Here is a 27,436-nt window from a genome sequence, read left to right as displayed (position 1 = left end):
AATCTTCCAGGACGTAGGAACCTCCAACCTAACAGCAGATTAGTTAACTATCTGAAGCACCTTAAAGGGCCCTACGAACTTGGGACCCAATTTTTTAGAAGGAATCCTCAATCGCAGATTCTTAGAGGACAACCAAACCATGTCACCAACAGCAAACAAAACCTCTTGCCGTTTCCTATCAAAGTACCTCTTAGATTTTTTGTTAGCCTCCTGAAGATTACTGTAACGGGTCCGGGAGGCGGAACCTCTGAGCTACTATACAAGGGGGCGGCCCTTGTAAGGGAGCGGGTGGCAGTCTCTGGGTGAACGGACAGGGAGTTACGGCAAGTGATCAGGGCAGTCTCTGGGTAAGGGGTAGGTACGACCTGTGATGGCAGAGCCTCCGGGTAGGCTAGCAGGCAGATGGTAGATGTGTGCTCCCAGGTGAGCAAGCGAGAGTCTCTGGAATAGCAGGTGGTCACGGCACGTGACGGCGGAACCTCCGGGCTGGCAGGCAGGTAGGTAACGGAGAAGCGCTCCCAGGTGAGCGGGCAAGAGTCTCTGGAATAGCTGGTGGTCACCGCACGTGACAACGGGACCTCCGGGCTGGCAAGCAGGCAGGTAACGGAGATGCGCTCCCAGGTGAGCGGGCAAGAGTCTCTGAGATAGCTGGTGGTCACAGCACGTGACAACGGAGCCTCCGGGCTGGCAAGCAGGCAGATAACGGAGAAGCGCTCCCAGGTGAGCGGGCAAGCTGGTCCATAGACAGACTGACCGGAGTAGTAAGGCAGACCGTCGGACCTCAGGCAAGCAGGCAGGTAGCTGATATGCGCTCCCAGGTGAGCGGGCAGGCTGGTCCTTTAGACAGACTGACAGGAGTAGTAAGGCAGACCGTCGGACCTCAGACTGGCAGACAGGTAACAAGTATTCAGGCAGGAATCAGGCAGGTAACTGGCAGGTAACTAGCAGGAAACTGGCAGGAAACTGGCAGGTAACTGGCAACGGGACCTGAGGGCTGAAGCACAGGTGAGACACAGGTGCAAACAACATTGCTCGGGCACCTCCATTTTGGAGGAGGTGCCTTATATATGATGAAGTCCTCCGGCCATTGGCCGGGGACTCTTTAGGGCGGCGCGCGCGGCCCCTTTAAGAGGAGGGGAGCGCGCGCGCGCGCGCCCTAAGCACAAGGGCCGGGAAGGAGCGCGCGCTGAGAGCAGAGCAGGAGGAGGACGCCGGGACGGAGCGCGCGCTGACAGCAGAGCGGGGGGAAGATGCCGGGCACGGAGCAGAGCGGTGAGGGGAGCAGCGTCCCTGCCTAGCAGAGGGCAGGGACGCCGGCACTACAGTACCCCCCCCTTTAGGCCCCCCCTTTTTTAGGCCAGACAGAAATTTAGCTAGGATGAGAGGGGCATGGATGTTCTCCCGGGGCTCCCACGTTCTCTCCTCAGGACCAAACCCCTTCCAATCTACCAGGAAAAAGGTCTTTCCTCTTACCCTTTTGGTGGCAAGAATGTTCTCTACCTCAAACTCGTCCTCAGCAGAAACCGGAGCAGGAGGCGTACCTGTAGACTTGGAAAAAGAGTTAAGCACCACAGGTTTGAGGAGAGACACATGGAAGGAGTTAGGGATCCGTAAGTTGGCCGGGAGTTTCAATTTATAGGCCACCAGGTTGATCTGACTGATGACCTCCAGTGGGCCGATGAACCGAGGCCCTAACTTATAGGAAGGGATCTTGAGCCGGACATATTTGGACGAGAGCCAGACTTTATCCCCAGGGCGGAATTGAGGAGGGTCCAGACGTTTTTTGTCAGCGTGTCTTTTCATACGCTCGGATGACAGAAGGAGTGCGGACCGGGTACTCTCCCATATGGAGGAAAATTTGTTAACAAGAGATTCCGCAGCCGGATTGTCCGCCGAGGTGGAGACGGGAAACGGGATCCGAGGATGCTGACCGTAGACTACAAAAAACGGGGATTTGGAGGAAGACTCGCTCTCGTGATTGTTGTACGAGAATTCGGCCCATGGCAGGAGATCCACCCAGTCAGAATGGTGGGCATTAACGAAGTGCCGAAGGTAACTGGTCAGGTTCTGATTGATCCGCTCCACTTGACCATTAGACTGTGGGTGGTAAGCGGAGGAGAAGTCCAGGGTGACGTCCAGCAATTTACAAGTGGCTCTCCAGAAACGGGAAGTGAACTGTACCCCACGATCCGACACGATGTGACGGGGCAGGCCATGAAGACGGAAGATGTGGCGGATAAAGTCTTTAGCCAGCTCGGGTGCAGACGGAAGACCTGGCAGTGGAATGAAGTGAGCCATCTTGGAGAAGCGGTCAGCGACCACCCAAATGACCGTACAACCGGCAGAGACGGGCAGATCAGTAATGAAGTCCACCGCTATATGCTGCCAGGGGGCAGCAGGTACTGGCAGAGGTAGGAGGCGGCCGGCCGGCAGGTGTCTCGGAACTTTGTTGCGGGCGCAGGACACACAGGCAGAAACAAAGTCTATTACATCCTTGTGCAGGTTAGGCCACCAGTAGTGCCAGGTAATAAGCTGGAGGGTCTTTTTCTGACCGGCGTGGCCAGCTAGTTTAGACGAATGACCCCAGTGTAGGATCTTCTCCCGATCAGGTACTGGTACGAACGTCTTACCAGGAGGAAGACGATTTAGACTCACGGGAGCCACCTGCATTACTCTGGCGGGATCGATGATATGTTTCGGATCCTCCTCGAGATCAGACACCAGAAAGGACCGAGACAAGGCGTCCGCCTTGACGTTTTTGTCAGCCGGGCGAAAATGAAGGACAAAATCAAAACGAGCAAAAAACAAGGACCACCGGGCTTGGCGCGGGTTAAGTCTCTGGGCATGCTGGAGGTAAGCCAAGTTCTTGTGGTCAGTGTAAATTATTACCGGGTGAAGAGCCCCCTCGAGCAGGTAACGCCACTCCTCCAATGCCAGTTTGATGGCCAATAACTCTCGGTCTCCTATGGAATAGTTGCGCTCAGAGGAGGAGAAGAGTTTAGAGAAGAAGCCACAAGTTACCATCCTCCCGGAAGATGATTTTTCAGTAAGTACCGCTCCGGCTCCAGAGGAGGAGGCGTCAACTTCCAGGAAGAACTGCTTGTTGCCATCTGGGCGATGCAGCACCGGGGCGGAAGAGAAGGCCTGTTTAAGGGAAAGAAAGGCCTCCTCTGCTTCGGGTGGCCACTCTTTGGGATTAGTACCTTTACGGGTGAGCGCAGAAATTGGGGCCGTCCGGGAAGAGAAGTGTGGTATGAAGAGGCGGTAGTAGTTGGCGAAGCCCAGGAATCGCTGAATGGCCTTCAACCCCTCCGGTCGGGGCCATTTCTCGATGGCAGACAGTTTCTCAGGATCCATTTGTAGGCCGGTCTGAGAGATAATGTAGCCCAGAAACGGAAGCGAGGTCTGCTCAAAGAGGCACTTCTCAAATTTAGCGTAGAGATGGTTTTGCCTTAGCCTGAGCAGGACCTGACGAACGTCCCTCCGGTGAGTCTGGAGATCCGGAGAGAAGACCAAGATGTCGTCCAGGTACACCACTACGCAGGAGTAGAGAAGGTCCCGGAAGATGTCATTGACCAACTCTTGAAAGACGGCAGGAGCGTTACAGAGACCAAAGGGCATTACCAGGTATTCATAGTGGCCGTCCCGGGTGTTGAATGCCGTCTTCCATTCATCCCCCTTACGAATACGAACCAGGTTGTACGCCCCACGAAGGTCCAGTTTGGTGAAGATCCTAGCCCCCCTCAGACGATCAAATAATTCTGGAATGAGCGGAAGGGGGTACTTATTCTTCACCGTGATCAGGTTTAGGCCTCTATAGTCTATACAGGGACGGAGAGAGCCGTCCTTCTTTTTGACGAAAAAGAAGCCTGCTCCCGCCGGGGAGGTAGATTTCCGGATGAATCCTCTGGCCAGATTCTCCTCAATATATTCGGACATTGACCGGGTCTCAGCAGCGGATAAAGGATAGATACGCCCACGGGGAGGAGTAGTACCGGGTAGCAGATCGATGGGACAGTCGTATGGTCTATGTGGTGGTAATGTCTCTGCCTCCTTTTTATTAAAGACATCTGCATAAGACCAATAAGGAATCGGAAGTCCAGGTAGATTAGCTGGGGTAGGAGAGGGACGGACGGGATGGACGGGAACCAGGCAGGTTTTATGACAGTCTTGTCCCCAGCGAAGGACCTCTCCGGTTTGCCAGTCTAGCACGGGTGCATGTCTCTGGAGCCAGGGCAGACCTAGCAAGAGGGCGTGAGAGAGTCCAGGCAGAACATGAAAGGAGATACTTTCAGAATGCAGCATTCCCACCTGCAGGGTAATGGATTCGGTGATGAGTTGAATGGGGCGAGGTAAGAGGCCCCCATCCACGGCAGCGACAGACAAGGGTACAGCCAGAGGTTTGGTGGGGATGCGGTATTTCTCAACCAGGGACTGTGAAATAAGGTTCCCGGCTGCTCCAGAGTCAAGTTGGGCTAGTTCGAAATAACGGTTCTCCCCGTAGATGATCGAAACTGACAACAGCAGGGATGGAGAGGATTTATTCTTGTCTAGGTGGACCTCTCTGAGCGAACCTAGACACAGGCGTTTCCCGACCTCTCCGGGCAGGCACGGATCCGGTGCTCCTTACTGCCACAGTAGAAGCAGCTCCCCTCGGCACGGCGTGAGTCCTGACGGGTTTTGACCATCTTGCTCTGGTCGACCTGCATAGGCTCAGGAGAGTGTACCTGGGGAGAGATGGAGGGAATGACGGGTTTCCGGAAAGTAGGAGCTAAACGTGGAATCCTTCTCTCACGGGTGACCTCTTTGGCACGCTCCTGGAACCGTAGGTCAATCCGGGTGGCAAGGGTTATTAGATCATCGAGAGAGGTAGGAATGTCCCGACCAGCAAGTTCATCTTTAATACGACCGGACAGACCCTACCAGAAGACGGATACCAGAGCGTCGTTATCCCAAGCCAGCTCCGAGGCAAGGGTGCGGAACCGTATGGCATATTGGCCCACGGTGAGACCCTCCTGACGGAGGCGTAGCAGAGAGGATGCGGATGAGGTCTTCCGTCCGGGTTCGTCGAAGACTTTCCGGAAAGCCGAGAGAAAAGCAGGCAAGTTGGACACCAGGGGGTCTCCTCTCTCCCATAGAGGATTTAGCCAGGCCAGGGCCTCCCCGGTGAGATGGGACATGATAAAGGCAATTTTGACCCGGTCGGAATTAAACTGATGGGACAAAAGTTCAAAGTGCAGGGTGCACTGATTTATGAAGCCCCGAGCCTGGACGGAGTCGCCTCCGAAGCGAGGAGGTGCAGACAGCCGGGGACCGGGATAGGTTACCATGGTATTAGTGGGTAGCGGAGCTGCCGGGTTGCGAGTCATGGTACTGGCAGTGGCTGCAGGTGGTGCAGTCAGAGTGTCCAGGCGAGTATTGACATTCCGCAGGTGACCCAGGATGGACTCCTGTTGGGACATTTGACGGGACAGTTCATGACACAGGTCCGTGAGCGAGGGAGCTTGGGTGCCACCGGGTTCCATGGCCCGAGCAAACTGTAACGGGTCCGGGAGGCGGAACCTCTGAGCTACTATACAAGGGGGCGGCCCTTGTAAGGGAGCGGGTGGCAGTCTCTGGGTGAACGGACAGGGAGTTACGGCAAGTGATCAGGGCAGTCTCTGGGTAAGGGGTAGGTACGACCTGTGATGGCAGAGCCTCCGGGTAGGCTAGCAGGCAGATGGTAGATGTGTGCTCCCAGGTGAGCAAGCGAGAGTCTCTGGAATAGCAGGTGGTCACGGCACGTGACGGCGGAACCTCCGGGCTGGCAGGCAGGTAGGTAACGGAGAAGCGCTCCCAGGTGAGCGGGCAAGAGTCTCTGGAATAGCTGGTGGTCACCGCACGTGACAACGGGACCTCCGGGCTGGCAAGCAGGCAGGTAACGGAGATGCGCTCCCAGGTGAGCGGGCAAGAGTCTCTGAGATAGCTGGTGGTCACAGCACGTGACAACGGAGCCTCCGGGCTGGCAAGCAGGCAGATAACGGAGAAGCGCTCCCAGGTGAGCGGGCAAGCTGGTCCATAGACAGACTGACCGGAGTAGTAAGGCAGACCGTCGGACCTCAGGCAAGCAGGCAGGTAGCTGATATGCGCTCCCAGGTGAGCGGGCAGGCTGGTCCTTTAGACAGACTGACAGGAGTAGTAAGGCAGACCGTCGGACCTCAGACTGGCAGACAGGTAACAAGTATTCAGGCAGGAATCAGGCAGGTAACTGGCAGGTAACTAGCAGGAAACTGGCAGGAAACTGGCAGGTAACTGGCAACGGGACCTGAGGGCTGAAGCACAGGTGAGACACAGGTGCAAACAACATTGCTCGGGCACCTCCATTTTGGAGGAGGTGCCTTATATATGATGAAGTCCTCCGGCCATTGGCCGGGGACTCTTTAGGGCGGCGCGCGCGGCCCCTTTAAGAGGAGGGGAGCGCGCGCGCGCGCGCCCTAAGCACAGGGGCCGGGAAGGAGCGCGCGCTGAGAGCAGAGCAGGAGGAGGACGCCGGGACGGAGCGCGCGCTGACAGCAGAGCGGGGGGAAGATGCCGGGCACGGAGCAGAGCGGTGAGGGGAGCAGCGTCCCTGCCTAGCAGAGGGCAGGGACGCCGGCACTACAATTACCATGCACATCCGTCCAAACTCTCTCCAAATCACCGGAAAAACTCTCCTCCTCAGGCACAGCCGAAACCAATTTGGAGAATGACCCAAAAGACGGATGTCTCCCAGAACAACAAAAAAAAAGGCGAACACCCAGCAGAAGAGGATGTGTGGTTGTTAAGAGCAAATTCAGCAAGTGGCAGAAACTCAGACCACCCCTCTTGATTGTCTGCCACAAAACAACGCAAGAACTGCTCAACATCCTGGTTCTTCCTTTCTGTCTGGCCATTAGACTCAGGATGATATCCAGATGAAAACGACAAATGAACTCCCAACCTGTCACAAAAGGCACGCCAAAAACGAGCCATGAACTGAGGTCCCTTATCAGAAACAATGTCAGTAGGAACACCATGTAGTCTGACAATTTCCTTGACAAAGGCCTTAGCGAGTGTCTTAGCGCAAGGCAGTTTGATGAAGGGAACCAAGTGACACATCTTGCTAAAACGGTCCACGACCACCCAGATGACCGTGAAACCTTCAGAGGGGGGAAGGTCAGTAATAAAGTCCATAGCCAGATGTGTCCAAGGTGCACTAGGAACCTCCAGAGGGCAAAGCAACCCCGCAGCAGGAGCATGTGAAGACTTAGATCTAGCACACACAGTACATTGACGCACCCACTTAATGACTTCCTTCTGCCATCCAGGCCACCAAAAACTGCGACCCACAAGTCTCTTGGTCTCAGAAATTCCTGGATGACCTGCCAACCGAGACTCATGACACTCAACAAACAAATCTCTCCTAAAGGTCCTAGGCACAAACAACCTCCCATGGGGAGTGTTAGATGGGGCATTCTCCTGAGCTTTAAGAATCTCATCCTCCAAAACGGAGTCCAAAGCAGCAATCACAACACCTTCTTGTAAAATGCTCTCCTCTTCCTCCTCAACACCGACCATGGGAGAAAAGCTGCGAGACAAAGCATCCGCTTTAACATTCTTGGTACCCGGGATGTAAGTAACGGAAAAATTAAACTGCGAGAAAAAAAGTGCCCACCTAGCCTGACGGGCATTCAAGCGCTTGGCAGCATCAAGATAGATCAGATTTTTATGATCAGTGAAAACCTGAATGGGAAATTCAGCACCTTCCAAGAGGTGACGCCAGTGTTCAAATGCGAGTTTAATCGCCAGCAATTCCCGATTACCAATATCGTAATTAAGTTCAGTCTCAGAAAAATTTTTTGAAAAAAAGGCACAGGGATGTACTCCATCCTTGTTTTCCTGAGACAACACCGCACCGACCCCCACCGAAGAAGCATCAACCTCAACCAAAAACGGCTTAGTCACATCAGGCTGCATAAGGATGGGAGCAGAGGTGAACCTCTCCTTTAGAAACACAAAAGCTTCAATGGCCTCAGAAGTCCACTGAACCGCATTAGCACCTTTCCTGGTGAGATCGGTCAGCGGTTTGACAATAATAGAAATTTTTTTTATGAATTTTCTGTAATAATTGGCGAAACCCAAAAACCTCTGTATCGATTTCAAACCAATAGGCCTAGGCCATTCCTGCACAGCTTGAACTTTAACCGGGTCCATCTCAAAACCTTCACTGGAGATAATGTAGCCCAAAAAACTAATTCTCTGTACAGCGAACTCACATTTCTCCAGCTTAGCAAAAAGCGAATTGTCCATTAATAACTGTAATACCTTACGTACGCTCCGCCAATGAGACTCCAGATCAGGCGAATAAATCAGAATGTCATCCAAATACACAACCACATTTTTGCCAATTAAAGGTCTAAGGATGTCATTAATAAGATTCTGAAAAAATGCTGGACCATTGGTAAGACCAAAAGGCATAACCAGATTCTCAAAATGACCCACAGGAGTGTTAAAAGCAGTCTTCCATTCATCACCCTCCTTCATGCGCAACAAATTGTATGCCCCCCGGAGATCAATTTTAGAGAACCACTTGGCCCCCACTAACTGGTTAAATAAATCAGGAATCAATGGCAGTGGGTAAGGATTGCGTACAGTAATTTTATTAATCTCACTAAAGTCCAGACAAGGACGTAAACAGCCATCTTTTTTTTTTACAAAAAAAAATCCAACAGCCACAGGAGACTTGGAAGGCCTAATGTGACCGGCGGCCAAGCTTGTCTGTATGTATTCCTCCAAAGCCTTTCTCTCAGGAATAGTAAGATTAAATAAACAACTTTTAGGAAGAGTCGCTCCAGGGACAAATTCAATGGTACAATCATAGTCTCTATGGGGAGGCAAAATTTGTGACTCCTCCTCAGAAAAAACTCTCCAAAAATCCTGAATAGGTACAGGCAATTCCCCTTTATCCACAGCAGCAATGCGCCCGTTACAACACTTGTCATAACACTTAGGGCTCCAGGACTTAATTTCATTGGTAGACCAATCCAGTACAGGATTGTGCAATTTTAACCAGGGTAACCCCAATATTACTGGAGAAGGCAAATTATCCAATACCACCAAATCCAAATTTTCTTGGTGAATACCATTAATAGTGAGGGGAAATTCACAGACCTTATGAGTAACACTCTTCAAGGGAGAGCCATCAACAGAAACCACAGCAATAGGGGATGACAAAGTTTTAGGTTCTAATCTAAGTTTTTCCAAGAATCCCCCATCAATCACATTCAGAGTAGAACCACAATCCACAAATACCCGAAATTCAATTAATTCATCCTGAGCAGCAGTAGTGGCAGATAGGAATACTCCCTTAGAATTTAAACAGGCAATACGGGCATAACTGACCATTTTTTTTCCTTTCTTCATACGAAGCACACAGTTCTTAATAAAATGACCAGAATTTCCGCAATAGAAGCACAAGCCTTCAGAAAGCCTGCGATCTTTTTCCTGAGAGCGGGGTGCCATCGCCCCAATCTCCATCGGCTCTCCATTGTCAGCACAGACCCTCTCAAGACTCGGAGCTGACATAGCAGAGGATTTGCTCTCATTAACCCTTGCACGCAGTCTCCTGTCCACCCGTATAGCTAATTGCATTGCCTCCTGCAAGTTTCCTGGTGTGGGATAAGCAATCAGTAAATCCTTAACCCTTTCACCTAGCCCTGCAAGAAACAAGCTTTTCAAAGCTGAATCATTCCACCCCACCTGGGCAGACCACCGACGGAAGTGAGAACAATATTTTTCCACATTACCTGATCCCTGCCTCAAACGTCTCAATTCAGACTCAGCAGATGAGACACGATCAGGATCATCATACAACAAACCCAAAGCAGAAAAAAACTATCCACTGATCTAAAGCACGGATCACTAGGTTGGAGAGAGAAGGCCCATCCCTGAGGATCTTTGCGCAAAAGTGACATTATGAACCCTATGCGCTGTGATTCATCACCAGAGGATCCGGGTCTCAAACGAAAATACAATAAACAAGCATTTTTAAAAGAAAAAAAAATCTTGTTGTTCGCCAAAAAATAGATCAGGCAGACGTACCTTTGGTTCCACAAAATGTGCTCCAGAACAGCTACTCACGTGTTGTTGGAGCTTGGTCACCTCCAGAGAGAGTCCCTGCAAGCGTTGAGCCAAATCTTGAACCGAGACCATGATGGAAAACTGGAGGTCTTTCCTTAGAAAAAATTTTTTTTTTTTTTCTTTTAGGGCTGGACTTACTGTTATGATCTGCTACAGGGACTAAGGAAAGACAGGAGAACTGTCCCTACAATAGAACTAAACTAGATCCCTACGATGTAACGGGGAACCTGATCCTGCGATCAGACATGCTAAAGTCCTCGGCTAGTCTGAATGAAGACCTATAGATGGGAGGGAGGGATCCCTACAAGAACTAGGGACTGGGATAAGTTGGACACCTCCTAGCAGAAATAGTAGCAGTCAAAGACAAGCACACAACAAAAAGCATAGAGGTCAGAAGACCTAGCAAAACTAACAGAGAACGGCAACAGAGCACCAAGCTAGCTCAAGAGTAGTAAATACAATGAAGTCCAGCAAGACCAGGAGGGCGGAGCCGGATTAAATAGGCAAAAATGGTCATGTGACCAGCAAACTAAAAAACAACTAACAGGAGAGTTCTAACAATACCCTAGTAAACAATAACTGTGGTTTTCCTCTTCCATGGTTCTAATCTACTCTTTATTACCCTTTTTCCGGGAAGTCGACGTTGGCAATCTGTCACAAGAGGTGGACGATGACGAGACACAATTGCCAGGAAGTGAGGAGGAGGATCGTGGTGTGCAAGTGGAAGAGGAGGAGGTGGTGGATGATCTAGTAACTGACCCAACGTGGAAGGAGGACATGCAGAGTGAGGCCAGCAGCACACAGAGGGAGGGAGGCAGAGTACCCCAACAGGCAGGAAGAAGCAGTGTGGTGGCCGCAGACAGAAGGCAGGCAACTGTTCCCCGTAACACCAAAACGAGGGACGTTGCAAGTACAAGCGGTAGGTCTTCCAGAGTCTGGAACTTTTTTAAAGACTCTGCTGATAACACCAAAAAGGCCATATGTTCCACCTGCCATGCCAGCATCAGCAGGGGTGACAAAACTACCAGCCTGACCACCACCAGCATGATCAGGCACATGGCAGCAAAGCACCCGACTTTGTGGGGCGAAACCCAGGGTCCACGACCAGTGTCAGCGGGTGTCACCGCTGCTTCTTCCACTGTTGTGCGTGCAATAGAACCCCCTGTTGTGTGTGCAAGGCAATCCCCTGTCCATACTGCATGTAAAGATGCCCCCTCCTCTCAGTCTTCACTTGTTATGGCAGTTTCTCAAGAAACAGCATCAATGTCCACGTCCACGTCCCACCGCAGCGTTCAATTGTCCATATCCCAGACCTTTGAACGAAAGCGGAAATTCGCAGCTAACGCCCCACAGGCCACAGTCCTAAATTCGCACATTTCACGACTGCTTGCGTTGGAAATGCTGTCTTTTAGGCTGGTGGAGACGGAATCCTTCCGCAATCTTATGGCGGTGGCCGTCCCTCGGTACTCGGTCCCCAGCCGACACTATTTTGCACGATGTGCCATCCCCGCACTACACAAGCACGTGTCCCAAAGCATCTGCCGTGCCCTCAACAACACAGTTACTGGGAGAGTCCACCTGACAACGGACACGTGGACAAGTTCTTGTGGCCAGGGACGGTACATCTCTCTGACGGCACACTGGGTAAACATAGTGGAAGCCGGGACCCAGTCGGACCTTGGGACGGAACACATCCTCCCCACACCGAGGATTGCGGGCCCTATGTCAGTCAGAGTTGCCCCCACAGTGTACAGCTCCTGCGCATCCTCCTCCTCCTCCTCATGTTCAGCCTCCATCTCAGATATCACCAAATCATTTACAAGCTGGAAGCATTGCAGTACTGCCTCCGCCAAGCGGCAATAGGCTGTGCTGAAACTCATAAGCTTAGGTGATAAACCTCACACTGCTTGTGAGTTTGGACAGCTGTGAAAGAGCAGGCAGATCTGTGGCTGAGACCGCTGAACCTACATCCCGGCATGGTCGTTTGTGACAATGGCCGTAACCTGGTGGCGGCTCTGAGGCGAGGTGAGATCACACACGTACCATGCCTGGCTCATGTGCCTAACCTCGTGGTTCAGCGGTTTCTTAAATCGTACCCCGAGTTGCCAGATCTGCTCGTGAAAGTACGCCGCCTGCCAGCTCATTTTCGCAAGTCGGCTACAGCTTCCGCCGCCCTTGCTGTGTTGCAGCAGCGTTTGCAGCTTCCGGCACACCGACTGGTGTGTGATGTCCCCACACGTTGGAACTCTACCCTCCACATGTTGCAAAGGATTTGTGAGCAGAAGAGAGCAGTTGTGGAGTACCAGCTGCAACAAGACCGTCGATATTCAGGTCAGACTCCACACATAAGACCTCAGGAGTGGACCTGGATGTCTGACATATGTACCATCCTGACAAACTTTGATGAGGCCACCAAGATGGTGAGTGGCGATGACGCCATCATTAGTGTCAGCATCCCACTTGTCTGTCTTTTGCAACGCTCTCTGCAGAGAATTAAAGAGGAGGCATTGCAGCCAGAGTATGATGAGATGGATCAAGAAGCCGTAGCGGGCGATTACACACAGCCCAGCCTCATCTCATCCCAACATGCATTGGGGGACAATGAGGGAGAGGAGGAGGAGGAGGAGGAAGAACAGGAGCTGCTATCATGCGTTGTAGGCCTGTAGTACCTGTACAAGTGTCATACCATCGGTTCAGCGTGGGTGGCCTGAGGACAGGGGGGAGGAGGAAGAGGAGGAGGAGAGCATGGTCAGTCGTCATCTTGGTGAGGACACGGAAATCTTGCCCGTTACCAGTCTGGCACGCATGGCTGACTTTATGTTACGCTGCCTTAACTGTGACCCTCGCGTTGTCAAAATGTTGGGTGACAGTCATTACTGGTTGGTGACACTTGTAGACCCCCGCTACAAGGAGAACTTTCACTCTCTTATTCCTGAGGTGGAGAGTAGTGTTGAGCCACCCCCGTAGTGTTTGAGTTCGGTTCGGTTCGTCGAACACCCGTGTGTTCGCCGAACTGTTCGTCGAACTGTTCGTCGAACACCTTCGAACACCAATAAAACCAATGGCAGGCAAACAAAAACACATAGAAACACATAGAAAACACCTTCAAAGGTGTCCAAAAGCTGACAAACTGCTCTGAAGACACAACTAACACATGGAAAAGTGACAAGTACATATAGTCATGCGAAAAGAAAAGAGGTGGAGGAGTAAAAGGAGGAGACACAGATATAGGCATGTCATGCCCTTCTAAAATCCAAAAAGTGAGAAGCCGACACGTTCAGTCCGCTCCTGCCCGTGCCACCTCCGTGTCGCCGGGTTTGTGACAGAGCCGCGGTGAACCCTGACAGCCAGCCCCACTCTCCCAATACTGGTGCCTGTCCGCTGGTGGGTCGAGCGAGCCCCCCTGTGGTGGAGGCAGCTCTAAGCTTTTTAATTTAAATTGTCTCTCTAATTTGAATGACTACACTTTAAATCCATTTACAAGGATCTATTGGAGGGCAAGTCTCATGCCAGCAGCCGCGTAATTCCAGCTCCAGTAGCGTCCACTAAAGCTGCTGCAGTTAAAAAGCTTTTATAAGGATCGAGCTCGGCTGTCCACCGCAAGGCATCCTACTGCCAGTCCCAGCCCCTATGCCTTGGGGTGCCTCCTGATGCTCTTCACTGAGTATCCCGTGGTCCCGAAGCATTTCCTTTGAAAAAATTAAGTGTCAAAACTACAGGTGGTGTAGCTTGCTTAACAGCCGGGATAATCCGCTGACTAGCAGACACTGCTACTAGGCACAAAGTATTTCCTGGGCTAGATGCAGTTAAAAATTTGTAATTAGATACTCTCGTTGGATGCTGAGAAAGCATTCCATAGAGTCTCCTGGCACGCCATATATGATTCTCTTAAAAAACTTGGGGTAGGGGTCTAGGGGACCCTTTTATAGCCAAAATCACGGCCCTGTATCGCAATACGTCACCTAGGCTGAAGATAAATGGAACTGTATTACCCTGAGGGCTCGGTTGCTACAGAGGTATTGCACCTCACCCAGAGGTGTGATATCTCACTCTCAGGTAAGGATGGAGTGTGGATCAGGACCCGACACCTGCATGCATTACACCACATTGCCGTGGGGCAGGGCGACCAATATGCCCCTGAGATGGGCACGACAGTCCCTGTCCCTGGCTGGAGTGGGGGGAGGGAACACTGAGGAAGGGGAACCCTGTAGTGCAGAAGCAGGGAGGAAGCAGTTCCTGGGTGCATTGAGAAGGGAGTATAAAAGGTGGGCACCATCTTAGTTCAGTGCAGAGAAGTCTGAGCAGAAGTGGCAGGGAGCAGGGGCTCTGCATGAGCTCTGCTCCCGAGGCGGGCCTAGTAACAGAGGCCCAGGCCTGGAAGAGGGAGAAGGAAGGAAGAGGAGTGGAGAAGGCTCCAGGAACGAGGAACGAAGGGATCCCAGGGGTGCGGACGGGGGAGTCGCCACCGCACGCCCGAATCCACCTGCGTGGAGGGGTCAGACCAAAGGGGGAGACCGGTCCCCGAAACTAGTGGAGGCAGGAAACGACCCTCAGCTGGAAACAGGAGGCTGTGACATTTTATGTGGCGCAGCCCCTCGCTACACCCGCTAGGAAGGCACCACATAGGGTCAGGGAAACTGGCGCCAAGTTTACCAAGAGGAGGCCCGAGGCAGCCGGACAGAAGGGTTGGTAAGAAAGGCCAGACAAAGGACACACAAAGGGGGTCCTGTGAATCGCTCCAAAGTTATCTGGGAGTTGTCTGAGCCCCTCACCTGGTGAGCACAGTACGACGTGGGCAGCCGTTACCTGCAGACGTGGTCTGGATAATAAGAACTGTGAGTAAAGGCCCCGGACTGCATCACTGACTCCGTGTCGTTACTGCTGCTGCCCTGCACCATCACCCCCATCCTCCGCATACACTGCCCTGAGGCTATACTCCTCCCGTGGGGAGTTATGCTACGCTCTGCTGCACCCACAACACCAGCCTCAGTGGTCTGCCCTGGAGCGGCGGTTCACTCTGACCTCAATCCACGGGTGGCGTAGTCGGACATTTAAACATCAAAACCACATAAATAGTTACGCCACTGGTTTGACCGCCCTGAGCCACGGAACCGGGTCGCCGCCACGGAGACTACAACCACCAGCATCCACCAAAAAGGGTCCGGCTCCGGGTGTCCCAAGGCCCAGGGGGCGCGTCAGAACATTTTCATCACCTTTCACAATCACCAATGGGACAAGGCAGGGATGTTCTCTGTCCCCTCTCTTATACATCCTAGTGACGGAGCACCTGCTCTCATCAATTCGCCATAACCCCAATATTAGGTGGATTGAGGTGGGAGGCACCGAGTACAAGTGCTCTCTATTTGCTGATGATGTCCTAGTATATATCACTCAATCACATATATCCATCCATGCTGTTATGGCTGAAATAGATCACTTTGTTACATGGTCAAATTTTAAAATCAATGCAGCGAAGTCTGAGGCCCTCGATGTCTCCCTCCCCAAATCCATATAGGATTCCATCCAGTCCAACTTTCCCTTTGCCTGGCCCTCACAGGGTATCAAATACTTAGGAATTCCTATTCATAGAGACCTCTCCCATCTATGTTATCTTAATTTTGGGCCCTTTATTGAACAACTCCATACAGACCACGGTTGGCAAGTTAAAACTGTAAGATTCACTACGTGAACCACTGGTGTTTTGTGGAAAAGCACATGTACACTGTGTTCCAAATTATTATGCAAAAAGTGTTTAGGAGTGATAAGGGAAGAATTTGTTTGTTTGTCAGTTAAACTCATTGATGGTGATGTGTGTCAGGGCTCTTTATATCACTGTAAGCAATTGCAGACACCTGTGCTAATTAGTTTGGCAGGTGTGTCCAATGAAAGGCAAGACTACTTAAGAAGGCTGTCTCACATTATTAAGCAGCCTACATTTTCTGCCAAAATGGGAAAGAAAAAGGATGTGTCGGCTGCTGAGAAGCAACAAATTGTGGAGTGTTTAGGTCAAGGCATGACTACAATCAACATTGTGCGATGATCAGGATGAAGTGTCTTGGCAATCAAGAAGTATGTAGCTGATTCACAGTACACACGTGTGCGTGCTGATAAGGGCAAATTGAGGACTCTTTCCTACAGGCAATTACGTCAGGTTAAAAGAGCAGCGGCAAAAAAGCCTTGTCATAGCAGCAGACAAGTTTTTGAAGCTGCTGGTGCCTCAAACGTCCCACGAACAACAAGATGCAGGGTCCTTCAGAGGTTTGCAGCTGTGTGTACGCCATCCTGTCGACCTCCTCTATCCACTTCACACAAGCAGAAACGGCTCCAGTGGGCCAAACATTACATGAAGACTGATTTCAAAACTGTTTTGTTCACGGATGAGTGCCGTGCAGCGCTCGATGGTCCAGATGGATGGAGTGGAGGATGGCTGGTTGATGGACACCCCATGCAAACACGGCTACAGCGCCAACAAGGAGGAGGTGGAGTAATGTTTTGGGCTGGAATCATGGGGAGAGAGATTGTCGGCCCCTTTAGGATCCCTGAAGGCGCTAAAGATGAACTCCATAATGTATGTGGATTTTCTCAAACAGCACTTCCTGCCATGGTTCAAGAAGAAGAACCGTGTATTTCACAGCAAGATCATTTTTTTGCATGATAATGCACCATCTCATGCTGCACATAAAACATCTGCATCTCTGGCTGATATGGGCATAAAAGGGGACAAACTTATGGTGTGACCCCCATGCTCCCCTGACCTCTACCCCATTCAGAACCTCTGGAGCATCATCAAAAGGAGTGTCTATGATGGCGGGAGGCAGTTCACATCTAAGCAACAGCTCTGGGAGGGTATTCTGTCCTCATGCAAAACAATTGAAGCAGAAACCATCCAAAACCTGACAAATTCAATGGACGAGAGAGTTCAGAAGCTCCTTTCGAACAAGGGGTCCTATGTGAAAATGTAACATCACCTAGAATAAAGTTTTGAGTTGAAAACTGTTTGATTTCAGTTTCTAATAACCTGCTAATGCTTATAATTAGAGATGAGCGGTGTTCGACTAGAACTGTTCGCCAATCTCAAATTCGAGCTGTTTTGGGCGGTGTTCGAGTTGTTCGACGAACCCGAACGATTTGCAAAAAATTCGGCTGTTCGAGGTTATGTTCGATAACTGTTCGTGCACCAAAAGCGTGTCCTGCATGTCAGCGCTATTCAGAGCACCAATCATGCAGGGATTGTCTGCCACTCACTGTAATGCCACAGCCATGGTGGTTGTGGCATTACAGTGATTGCCCAAATCGATGGGAACAGTGCCAACAGTGAAACATGAAAAGCCGGCAATTCAGCAGCGGCATACACCTGTACCCGACAATTTAGAACCGAAAGAATAGAGCTTCACACATAGATTAGATAGATATAAACATGTCAGCCACATATATACGAAGTACAGTGACAGTGTTGATTACTGTACTTGTCATTTAGCGTAAAGGATTTATCAAAAAAAATAATAGTGTTTTCATGCACCGTCTCTTTAAAAAAGCCAGCCGGCAATTCAGCAGCGGTACCCGACAATTTAGAATAGAAAGAATAGAGAATCACACATAGATTAGATAGATAGAAACATGTCAGTCACATATATATGAAGTACAGTGACAGTGCTGCTTACTGTACTTGTCATTTAGCGTAAAGGATTTATCAAAAAAAATAATAGTGTTTTCATGCACCGTCTCTTTAAAAAAGCCGGCCGGCAATTCAGCAGCGGTACCCGACAATTTATAACAGACAGAATAGATTTCACACATAGATTAGATAGATAGAAACATGTCAGTCACATATATATGAAGTACAGTGATAGTGTTGGTTACTGTACTTGTCATTTAGTATTAAAACAAAGGATTTATTATTAAAAAAATTGGCGTGGGGTTCCCCTTAATTTTAGGCTCTAGCGGAGGTTAAGCAGACGGCTGGGGCAGATGTTTGAAGCCTGGGAAGGGGGTAATACCCACGGAGCTTCCCAGGCTACTAATATCAGCCCCCAGCTGAATACATAGCCTTTACTAGCTATTAAAATGGGGGACCCCCAAAAAAAAATGACGTGGGGTCCCCCCTAATTTAATAGCTAGCAAAGGCTAGGCAGACAGCTGGGGGCTGATATTAATAGCCCAGGAAGGGAACCATGAATATTGGCCCCCTCCCAGGCTAGAAACACCAGCCGTCAGCCCCCCCAGAAATTGCGCATTCATAGGATGCGCCAATTCTGGCACTTAGCCTCGCTCTTCCACGCTGCCCTGGTGCGGTGGCAGGGGGTAATAGGGTTGGGGTTGATGTCAGCTTATAATGCCAGCTGACATCAAGCCCAGGTTAGTAATGGAGAGGCGTCTATAAGACACCCCCATTACTAACCCCATAGTCAAAGTTAAAAAAAACACAAACACCCAGAATAAAGTCCTTTAATTGAAATAAAGACACAATCCTTTATTGTTCTAAATTAAACCATACTTACCGTCACGCCCATTCCAGCTGAAGCCAACGATCTCCTGCAATAAAAGAAAAATAATAAAGCAACCTCATCCTTACCTTTCCATGGTTCCCACGACAGCTTCAGCTCTGCTACATCGAGATGACAGGCTGGACCGCAGCAGAACGCTGCCATCCAGCCTCTCATCCCGCAGACACTGAGAAGCGCAGGCTTGCTTGCGCTGCTCAGCGTCTCTCTGTGACGACATCCAGATGAGCCGAGTTCATGTCCAATGAACTCGGCTCACCTCATGCACGTCACTGACAGCGTGGGAAAATTCTCACGCTGAAGCGGTGAGTGCAGGAGAATTCTCCCACGCTGTCAGTGACGTGCATAAGGTGAGCTCATGTCCAATGAACTCAGCTCACCTCCTGCACGTCACTGACAGCGTGGGAGAATTCTCCTGCACTCAGCGCTTCAGCGTGAGAATTCTCCCACGCTGAAGCGCTGAGTGCAGGAGAATTTTCCCACGCTGTCAGTGACGTGCATAAGGTGAGCTCATGTCCAATGAACTCAGCTCACCTCCTGCACGTCACTGACAGCGTGGGAGAATTCTCCTGCACTCAGCGCTTCAGTGTGAGAATTCTCCCACGCTGAAGCGCTGAGTGCAGGAGAATTTTCCCACGCTGTCAGTGACGTGCATGAGGTGAGCCGAGTTCATTGGACATTAACTCGGCTCATCTGGATGCCCTCACAGAGAGACACTGTGGAGCGCAAGCAAGCCTGCGCTTCTCAGTGTCTGCGGGATGACAGGCTGGATGGCAGCGTTCTGCTGCGGTCCAGCCTGTCATCTCGATGTAGCAGAGCTGAAGCTGTCATGGGAACCATGGAAAGGTAAGGATGATGTTGCTTTATTATTTTTCTTTTATTTCAGGAGATCGTTGGCTTCAGCTGGAATGGGCGTGATGGTAAGTATGGTTTAATTTAGAACAATAAAGAATTGTGTGTTTATTTCAATTAAAGGACTTTTTTCTGGGTGTTGTGTTTTTTTTAAATACTTTACTAGAAATTCATGGTGGTCATGTCTAATATTGGCGTGACCCCATGAATTTCGGGCTTAGGGCCAGCTGATAATGCCAAGCTGGCCCTAACCCCTTTATTACCCAGTGAGCCACCGCATCAGGGCCCTGGATGAGTTGGGTACAGCGCCAGAAGATGGCGCTTCTATGAACGCGCCATTTTCCGGGGTGGCTGCGGACTGCAATTTGCAGCGGGTGGGGCCCAGAAAGCTTGGGCCTCCCTGCGCTGCGGATTCCAGCCCCCAGCTGCCTAGTTGTACCTGGCTGGACACAAAAACAGGGCGAAGCCCCACGTCAATTTTCTTTAAATTATTTCATGAAATAATTAAGAAAAAAAGGGCTTCCCTATATTGTTGTGTCCGGCCAGGTACAAATAGGCAGCTGGTGGTTGGGGGCAGCCCGTTCCTGCCTGCTGTACCTGGCTGGACACAAATATAGTGCGACGCCCCACGTCAATTTTTTTTTAATTATTTCATGAATTTCCTGAAATAATTTAAAAAAATTGAAGTGGGGCTTCGCACTATATTTGTGTCCAGCCAGGTACAGCAGGCAGGAACGGGCTGCCCCCAACCACCAGCTGCCTATTTGTACCTGGCCGGACACAACAATATAGGGAAGGCCTTTTTTTCTTAATTATTTCATGAATTTCATGAAATAATTAAAAAAAAAGTACGTGGGGCTTCGCCCTATTTTTGTGTCCAGCCAGGTACAACTAGGCAGCTGGGGGCTGGAATCTGCAGCGCAGGGAGGCCCAAGCTTTCTGGCCCCCCCCCCCGCTACAAATTGCAGTCCGCAGCCACCCCGGAAAATGGCGCGTTCATAGAAGCGCCATCTTCTGGCGCTGTACCCAACTCATCCAGGGCCCTGGTGCGGTGGCTCACTGGGTAATAAAGGGGTTAGGGCCAGCTTGGTATTATCAGATGGCCCCAAGCCCAAAATTCATGGGGTCACGCCAGTATTAGACATGACCGCCATGAATTTCTAGTAAAGTATTTAAAAAAAACACAACACCCAGAATAAAGTCCTTTAATTGAAATAAAGACACAATTCTTTATTGTTCTAAATTAAACCATACTTACCATCACACCCATTCCAGCTGAAGCCAACGATCTCCTGCAATAAAAGAAAAATAATAAACCAACCTCATCCTTACCTTTCCATGGTTCCCACGACAGCTTCAGCTCTGCTACATCGAGATGACTGGCTGGACCGCAGCAGAACGCTGCCATCCAGTCTGTCATCCCGCAGACACTGAGAAGCGCAGGCATGCTTGCGCTCCTCACTGTCTCGCTGTGACGGCATCCAGATGAGCCGAGGTCATGTCCAATGAACTCGGCTCACCTCATGCACGTCACTGACAGCGTGGGAAAATTCTCACGCTGAAGTGCTGAGTGCAGGAGAATTCTCCCACGCTGTCAGTGATGTGCATGAGGTGAGCTCATGTCCAATGAACTCAGCTCACCTCCTGCACGTCACTGACAGCGTGGGAAAATTCTCCTGCAATCAGCGCTTCAGCGTGAGAATTTTCCCACGCTGTCAGTGACGTGCATGAGGTGAGCCGAGTTCATTGGACATGAACTCGGCTCATCTGGATGTCGTCACAGAGAGACGCTGAGCAGCGCAAGCAAGCCTGCGCTTCTCAGTGTCTGCGGGATGACAGGCTGGATGGCGGCGTTCTGCTGCGGTCCAGCCTGTCATCTCGATGTAGCAGAGCTGAAGCTGTCGTGGGAACCATGGAAAGGTAAGGATGAGGTTGCTTTATTATTTTTCTTTTATTGCAGGAGATCGTTGGCTTCAGCTGGAATGGGCGTGATGGTAAGTATGGTTTAATTTAGAACAATAAAGGATTGTGTCTTTATTTCAATTAAAGGACTTTATTCTGGGTGTTTGTGTTTTTTTTAACTTTGACTATGGGGTTAGTAATGGGGGTGTCTTATAGACGCCTCTCCATTACTAACCTGGGCTTGATGTCAGCTGGCATTATAAGCTGACATCAACCCCAACCCTATTACCCCCTGCCACCGCACCAGGGCAGCGTGGAAGAGCGAGGCTAAGTGCCAGAATTGGCGCATCCTATGAATGCGCCATTTCTGGGGCGGCTGACGGCTGGTGTTTCTAGCCTGGGAGGGGGCCAATATTCATGGCTCCCTTCCTGGGCTATTAATATCAGCCCCCAGCTGTCTGCCTAGCCTTTGCTAGCTATTAAATTAGGGGGGACCCCACGTCATTTTTTTTGGGGGGTCCCCCATTTTAATAGCTAGTAAAGGCTATGTATTCAGCTGGGGGCTGATATTAGTAGCCTGGGAAGCTCCGTGGGTATTACCCCCTTCCCAGGCTTCAAACATCTGCCCCAGCCGTCTGCTTAACCTCCGCTAGAGCCTAAAATTAAGGGGAACCCCACGCCAATTTTTTTAATAATAAATCCTTTATTTTAATACTAAATGACAAGTACAGTAACCAACACTATCACTGTACTTCATATATATGTGACTGACATGTTTCTATCTATCTAATCTATGTGTGATGCTCTATCTTTCTGTTCTAAATTGTCGGGTACCGCTGCTGAATTGCCGGCTGGCTTTTTTAAAGAGACAGTGCATGAAAACACTATTATTTTTTTAAATAAATCCTTTACACTAAATGACAAGTACAGTAAGCAACACTATCACTGTACTTATTATATATGTGACTGACATGTTTCTATCTATCTAATCTATGTGTGAAGCTCTATTCTTTCTGTTCTAAATTGTCGGGTACCGCTGCTGAATTGCCGGCCGGCTTTTTTAAAGAGACGGTGCATGAAAACACTAATATTTTTTTTTAATAAATCCTTTACACTAAATGACAAGTGCAGTAACCAACACTGTCACTGTGCTTCTTATATGTGTGACTGACATGTTTCTATCTATCTAATCTATGTGTGATGCTCTATTCCTTCTTGTCTAAATTGTCGGGTACCGGTGTATGCCGCTGCTGAATTTGCCGGCCGGCTTTTTTAAAGAGAGTGTCTTCTGAGCAGTTTGTCAGCTTTTGGACACCTTTGCAGGTGTTTTCTATGTGTTTCTATGTGTTTTTGTTTGCCTGCCATTGGTTTTAACGGTGTTCGACGGTGTTCTAAGGTGTTCGACGAACAGTTCGACGAACAGTTCCTCGAACATCCCGGTGTTCGACGAACCGAACCGAACCCGAACACTACGGGGGTGGCTCAACACTACTTATAATTTCAAAAATGACCATTTTTTTGGTCTTTATTAAAATGAAAAGGTTGATCGAAAAGTTTGGGGGATCTAAGAGTGTGGCAACCCAGTAGTCATGATTACTTCGAATTCTGACAATATGAGGGTCATGTTGCAGGTAGTGCAGCAAGAAGGCACTTATGTGTCTTGCGCATCTCGGAGCCCCAAAATTATTTTCTGGGCTAGATGCAGCTAAAAATTATTATTAATTTTAAATCTGGTGGAGCTTAGTATAGATGGCCTAATAGGATCAGTGCTGCACACTGCTACAAAGCCCAAATTATTTTCCAGCCAAGATACAGATAAACATGATTAGTAATTTTAAATCTGGTGGAGCTTATTATAAATGGCCTAATAGAATCAGTGCTGCACACTGCTACAAAGCCCAAATTATTTTCCAGCCACGATACAGATAAACATGATTAGTAATTTGAAAGCTTAAAACGGTTGGTAGGGTGATTTTAACCAATCATCCATCTTTTACTCTCCCCAGGATGACACAGGGGTAGAAAAGTCGTTTCGGATCCATGATTTGTTCATCTTTATGAACGTGAGTCTGTCTACATTATCAGTGGAGAGCCGCGTGCGCTTATCTGTCAGCACACCACCAGCAGCGCTGAACACACGTTCAGACAGAACGCTGGCTGCGGGGCATGACAAGATCTCCAAGGCGTAAGTGGCTAGCTCCGGCCATTTATCCAGATTGGAAGCCCAAAAAGAGCAAGGGTCCAGTGACACAGTCATGGCTTCAATGTTTACTTGGAGATACTCCTGTACCATCGTCTCTAGGCGTTGACTATGTGTCAGACTTCTTGTCTCCTGTGGCCTTGCAAAGGATGGGCTAAAAAAGTGGTGAAATGATTGCGCAAAATTGATGTTACCAGCAGATACTGTGGTTCTGTTATGGTTTGAGTGCTGAACACTTGACGGTCCCACGGTTGGCAAGTTGGAACTGTGAGATTCACTACGTGCACCACTGGTGTTTTGTGGAAAAGCACATGTAAGATTATGCAACAGTCTCTGCTGATACTCCTGCATGCGTGCATCCCTTTCTATGGCAGGAATAATTTCTGCAAATTTACTTTTGTACCGGGGATCTAACAGTGTGGCAACCCAGTAGTCAGGATTATTTCTAATTCTCACAATTCGAGGGTCATGTTGCAGGTAGTGCAGCAAGAAGGCACTCATGTGTGTTGCGCATCCAGGAGCACCAAGTCCCTGTTGTGTTGGTGGCGAGGTAACAATCATGCTTCCTTCCTCTGTCCTCTCCCCCCAACCTCGCACAACAGAAATGTGATCAAGGTCTCCCTCATCTGATGAGTCTTCCATCAGTTCGTCCTCCACTTCTTCCTGGGCTCCTGCACCTTCCTCACTAGTCTGGCTGCTACCATGCGCCCATCTCCCCCACCCTCACATGCCTGCCGCCTTGGTGCTGCCGACCGTCTGGACCTTGCAGATGTTAGCCCTTCCGCATACAACTCCTCCTCCTCTACTTCCTCCACCTCCTCTTGTGCCACCACCTGACTCCGAATTCTGTTTAACATGTGCTCCAGCATGTAAATCACCGGAATAGTCATGCTGATAATGGCATCGTCAGCACTAAACATCTTCGTCGCCATTTCAAAACTGTGCAGAAGGGTGCATAGGTCCCTGATCTGAGACCACTCCTCCAGCGTGATTTGCCCCACGTCTGGATCTCGTTGGCCCAGGCTATACGTCAGAACGTATTGCACCAGGGCTTGTCGGTGCTGCCACAGTCGCTGCAACATGTGCAGAGTTGAATTCCACCGGGTAGGCACATCGCATTTTAGCCGGTGAAGTGGCAGGCCCAACGACTTCTGTAGAGATGTAAGTCGCTGATCTGCGGGATGCGAACGGCAGAAGAGAGCACACAGCGACCGTGCCCTCTGCCGAAGGCCATCTAGTCTGGGATAGTGGGCTAAAAATTGCTGGACAACCAGGTTCAACACATGAGCCATACAAGGCACGTGTGTGACATTGCCCCGGCGAAGGGCCGCACCCAGGTTTGCAGCATTGTCGCACACGGCCTTCCCTGGTTTCAGGTCCAGTGGAGACAACCATTCATGAAATTGGTTCTCCAGAGCTGACCACAACTCCTCAGCTGTGTGACTCACATTTCCCAGACATTTCAAAGTAAAAACCGCCTGATGACGTTGAGCCCTACTGCCAGCATAGTAAGGAGGTGTGCAGGATCCCTTCTGCGCAGTTCGAAAGCTTGTGGCATGACCAGACAGGCTTTGGGTGCAGGTGGAAGACCGAGAGGAGGTTGAGGAGGCAGAAGCAGTGGAGGAACTTTGACATAAAGAGGATTGACGCACAACTCGTGGGGACGGCAAGACTTGGACAGCAGCCCCTTGTCCTGCTGTCACCATAGTTACCCAGTGCCCAGTCAGCGACATGTAACGCCCCTGTCCATGCCTACTCGTCCAAGTGTCTGTGGTGAAATGCACCCTGTCACACAAAGAGTTTCTCAAAGAAGCGGTGATGTTGTGTGCGACATGCTGGTGGAGCGCAGGCACACCTTTCTTTGAGAAGTAGTGCCGACTGGGCATCTGGTACTGGGGCACTGCGACGGACATAAGGTCTCAAAAATCCTCTGTGTCCACCAGGCGGAAAGGCAGCATTTCTGTAGCCAAGAGCTTGCAGATGGTGAAATTCAACCTCTTAGCTTTCTCATGGCTAGGAGGAAATGGTCTTTTACTTGTCCACATCTGAGGGACCGAGGGCTGGCTATTGTGCTTAGACGGGGTTGATAAGGGTGTCCCCGGCAAACTGCCGGTGTGTGAGGAAGATGCAGGCGGACATGTTAGGTTGCCTTGATCCAAAGGTGGTGCTATCGATGTCGGACAGCGCTCAACACCAGCTGGTGTTACCACCTCCAAAGAAAATGATGACCTGCCAATCACGCTGGCTGTTGCGGGTAAAGAGGTGGCAGGTCTGCGCCCCAAAACAGGTGTGACTGCTGTCCCCCCAGTCACAGAGGATGAAGAGGCCGCGGATGCACAAGATATGGCAGACGGTGGTTGGCCCGGCCGGCTAGGCCGCATTGTAGCACACTGAGCTTCCCACTGCAACTTATGCTTCATGTCCATGTGCCGGTTCATGCATGAAGTACTCAAACTATGTATTTTTGGCCTCTACTTAGCTTTTGCTGACAAATGTTACAGATAACACGAGTTGGGTCATCTTTATCGATCTGAAAAAATGCCCAGGCTATGCAAGGCTTAGCACCCATGCGACCTGAAGAGCCACCACGACTTGTGGTGAGAGGCAGAGTTGTGTTTGAGGATGCAGTTGTTGACGTGCTTCCAGTACTACGTCTCTGTCCAGGAAGGCGCAACCTGACCTCGTCGTCACTAGCATCTTCCTCCACCTCCTCTGCTGACCTCATCTCTTGGCTGACTGTGGGTTGACAGTAAGTGGGATCTCCAACCTCATCATCATCACCCTGTGCGTTATCACACCCGTCCTCCTCAGAGCCAATCTGTTATGTTCTGCTACCAAAGCTAAGGAAAGAGAGGAGATCTGTCCCTACTATGAGACTCAGCTGAATCCCTACGATGTAACAGGGAACCTGATCCTGCGATCAGACCTGCTAAAGTCCTAATCTAGTCTGTACGAAGACCTATAGATGTGGGGAGGGAATCCCTACAAGTACTAAGGACTGGAAGGAATATGGGACACCTCCTAACAGAAATAGTAGCAGACAGACGAACAAACAAAATAGATAGAACATAGAGGTCCGTAGACCAAGCAAACTAACAGAGTTAGATACAGAGCACAGGCTAGCTAGAAAGTAGATATACAATGAAGTCCAGCAAAGCCAGAAGGGCGGAGCAGGACTAAATAGGCCAACAAGGTCATGTGACCAGCAAAGGAAAAAAAACCTAACAGCAAGGTTCTAACAGTACCCCCCCTTCTAAGAGGATCCTCCGGATCCCCTAGGACCAGGCTTATCAGGAAATCTCCTGTGAAACGCTCTGATAAGTCTGGACGCGGAAACATCATCTGACCTCACCCAAGAGTTATCCTCGGGTCCGAAACCTTTCCAGGCCACAAGATACTGCAAACTACCTCTATACCGTCTAGAGTCAAGGATGCGAGAAATTTCATATTCCCCGTCCTCCACCACCGGAGGAACAGAGGCAGAGGCGTCACCATCCGACACAACAGCTTTTTTTAACAGAGAGACATGAAAGACCGGATTAATTCTCCAGGAGGTAGGAACCTCCAACCTAACAGCAGATTGGTTGACAACCTGAAGCACCTTAAAGGGCCCTACAAACTTGGGACCCAATTTCTTAGAAGGAATCCTCAACCGCAGATTCCTAGAGGACAACCAAACCATGTCACCAACAGCGAACAAAACCTCCTGTCGTTTCCTATCAAAGTAGTCTTTAGATTTTCTGTTGGCCTCCTGAAGATTACCACGCACATCCGTCCAAACTCTTTCCAAATCACCGGAAAAATTCTCCTCCTCAGGCACGGCACATCCCAACTTGGAGAACGA

The sequence above is a fragment of the Phyllobates terribilis genome, unplaced genomic scaffold (assembly GCF_046119375.1).
Source record: "Phyllobates terribilis strain yellow unplaced genomic scaffold, ASM4611937v1 Scaffold_8__6_contigs__length_399053987, whole genome shotgun sequence".
NCBI classification, from domain to species: domain Eukaryota; kingdom Metazoa; phylum Chordata; class Amphibia; order Anura; family Dendrobatidae; genus Phyllobates; species Phyllobates terribilis.
This window is presented reverse-complemented; position numbering follows the sequence as displayed.